A 3,511-nucleotide genomic window follows, 5' to 3' on the forward strand; every position below is an offset into this window, starting at 1 on the left:
AAAAACCTTATCAGCACATGCGTAGGATTGAACAAGTCCTTACAACATTCCATCATCCTACGGTTGGTGCAGAATAAATTAAACTGAGGGTATTTCCCTTCACCTTAGCCGATAAGGCGTCTTGGTTAAGCGCCCAAAGCGCTAACTCTCAATGGACTCGTGGGCTAAACTTGTTCAAATTGTTTATGAAACATTTTTACCCACCCCTAAAGACGGATGAGATGCTTTCCAAGATTCATTTTTTTCAACAGAATCCTCATGAATCATTTTCTGAGGCTTGGAATCGTTTCACAGATTTGCTTATAGAGTGTCCACACCATAACCTAGCAAAAGACACATTAGTTCGTGCCTTTTTCAAAGGACTTCTACATCACCATAAAGAAGTCCTTGACATAATGAATAAGGGTAGTTTCCTAAGTAAAGGAGCCTCAAAGGCTTACAAATTTTTAGAAGATCAAACTAAACGCAATAATAATTGGGGTAGTGATGATATCCCCCGCCTCGCTAGTTCTTCTTCAACAGCTTAAGGCCACGGTATGTTTGAGATGAAACCCGATCCAGAACTTAAAAATTTAATCGAATCTCTAACTAAAAAGGTTGAGGCTATTTCTGTTCAACAAAAGCCTATCCCCGTCATGAATGTAAACTCCAACCCATGTAATTTCTATTTGAGTCCTGAGCACCCTGACTCCTATTGTCCTCTCGCCTATGAACAACAACAATCAGAGCAAGATAATGCTTGCTCCATTAATAGCTATCCTATTCCTAATGCCCCATGGAGACAAAATCCCAACTTCAGTTGGCGAAACAATCAACAAGTTACACCTCCAGGGTTTAATAACCAAAATGTTAGGCAAGCAAACAATTATAACCAAGCTCCACCTAGGCAAGGACAAGGACAAGGTTAGGGGAATTATAATAATTATAACAACCAAGTGCAACCACGACAAGGTCAAGCACAAGGTCGGGGTAATTATAATAGTTATAATACCAATAGAGGTATCGTTCCGGTTAACAATAGTAACTATCACAACCCACCCATAAATAATCAACGTGAGATAGTTCCAGTCGCACCACCTGTGACTACTACACCTACACAACCGGATCGTATCGACGCCTTTATACAGGTTATCCAACAACTTTTCCAAACAATGACTCAATCAAACCAACAGATCTTACAATCCATAAATTAGGGCATACAACAGTTAGCCCAAGAGAAAGCCCAACCAAAAGGCGTGTTTCCAAGACAAGCGATACCAAACCCTAAAACAGCAAACACAGCCTTTAAGGTAAACGGTAATACTAGTACAGAAACTACAATCGTAGGTGAGCTAAATGCCATCACCACTCTCCGTTCTGGAAGAGTGGTTGATAACAAAGTAACTATGCCTATAGTTACCCCATCAAGATACTCTACACCGGATATCGAACTAGATACGAAATAGAAACCTGAAAAGCCTACCACTATAGAGGTACCCGGTTAAACCACAACCTAAGAAACGAAAAGCCAAGGTTACACATCAAGTCGAGCCATACGCTAAATATAGAGCCCGAAACCACCGTTCCTCGAAATTAGCCATGCTAACCCGGGGATACAAACTTTGAGGAGATTATGAACGTTTTCAAAAATCTAACGATAAACCTTCCTTTTCTCGAAGCTATTAAAAGCTACCTAACCACGCTAAGTTTCTTAAGGAGTTGTGCACTACTAGGCGTAAAGACCAACATACCTAAAGACGCCTTTCTAACCGAAGCGGTTCCCAACTTTATCCGAAAATAATGGAATTGTTAAGTACAAGGACCACAGTCGCCCCATCAAAATGCACCTTAAGAGATTCCCACACACGACAACCGCTTTATTAGACACGGGGAAGTGTTAACTTACTCCCATATTATTTGTATAAACAAATAGGTCTACAGAAATGCAACCTACAAAAATAACGTTGCGGTTAGCGGACAGTCAATTAAGTATCCTAAGGGTGTAGTGGAAAATGTGTTTGTTAAGGTTCAAGATTTCTACTATCCCGCTGATTTTGTTATCCTCGATCTGTAAGTCGCTAACGACTCTGTACCGATCATCTTAGAGGCGTCCCTTCTTGGCAACCGCCAACGCTCTTATAAATTGCCGCGATGGTAAGATGTCCTTATCTTTTGGCCATCTTTCTGTTGAGGTAAATGTTTTTAAAATGATGAAACAGTTACCAGAATCGTCTATGGATGGGGAGGTTAACATGATCGAGAGCTTAGCTCAAGATTATTTTAACAACACTTTTCCCGAAAACAATATGTAGAAATTCCTTTCTTTTGGAACTTCAGATTTTGTAAATGACTCCTACTTAGAGGAAGTCAACACCATCCTTGAGTCCACACCAATTGTAAACCCGCCGGTTGCTCCATATACTGAGTATGAAGACTTGCTACCTAAGCAAGTATTCATTATTGATAAAACATAAAAAGATAGTTTACCTACGAAATGAACGATAAAACTCAAAACGTAAGTAAACTAAAACTTAATACGTGCCTACATTTATCAAAGATTCTACTCTCAATCCTATGAGATATAGTGGAGTAGAGTGATTCGTTCCACTCCTAGTCCTTCCGCATGCTGTGTTCTCACGTGTAAGTATTCTTCTTAAAGTCTAATGAGAGATTTACTTAAAAAGGCAATTTGACTCTACGATGCAACTACCCACCTAAAATGCAACTAGTCGGTTATCGTAATAACTAAAGGGAATGTTACGTTGATTCTATGATAAAAAGAGTTAGAGGGGATGATTCCACCTTAACTCAACTTAATCCACTAGCGGCGAAGTCGTTAAGTAATCGAATTGAATCGCTACGCGAAACAATCGGTTCTTCCTAATCCCTAATTACACATGGCATTTCTACCAATTCATAATTAGCATGTGAACGATTAAACCCATTCTCATGGTGAACTAAACGCGTTTCTAGAGTGGAAAGGAAATTACGACGATTCTAATGATAGTCGAATCAAGCTTTCATCAAGGCTTCTCAACCCCTCTAATAGAGGTTTAGCCTTGAATCATTCCATAATCATTTCCATTTAGATTAAAACTAAACATAATATAAAGCATTGAAATTTACTTAATTAAACAATAATGGAATCTAATTAATAACTAAGAATTGAATGATAACAAGAATTGAAATTATATCTAATAAATTGTAAATGACAAAAATCGAAATTGATAAAGAATACTACTTTATTGATCTAATCAAATTGAAGAGCAAGATTCAAAGGTTTAATCTAATACAATAATTTAAATGGAACTAAACTTAATTAAAACAATTAAATCTAGATCTAGAAGCTATTCTAATGGCTACTTTCTATTCTAAGCTATCTACCCTAATTCTCTACTAAATAATCTACCATTAACAAAGAGCTAAGCATTTGTTTTATACATTCAGATCCAAAATCGTGCATGGGCTTGGAGCCATGTTTTGGGCGAGAATCGGGCCCAAAACCCAATTCTTTTCGATCCAAAAAGGCCTC

At 38.0% G+C, this 3,511-nt stretch overlaps 1 non-coding gene across 1 annotated transcript; it reads right to left on the reverse strand.

Annotated features, from left to right (window-relative positions):
• Nucleotides 1-221: 221 nt before the first annotated feature.
• LOC147475271 (small nucleolar RNA R71) lies at nucleotides 222-325 on the reverse strand. Its single transcript, XR_015209941.1, has one exon. It is a non-coding gene; the product is annotated as a small nucleolar RNA R71 (small nucleolar RNA).
• Nucleotides 326-3,511: the final 3,186 nt, after the last annotated feature.

This window comes from Coptis chinensis, chromosome 9, assembly GCF_015680905.1.
Source record: "Coptis chinensis isolate HL-2020 chromosome 9, ASM1568090v1, whole genome shotgun sequence".
Classification (NCBI taxonomy): Eukaryota; Viridiplantae; Streptophyta; class Magnoliopsida; order Ranunculales; family Ranunculaceae; genus Coptis; species Coptis chinensis.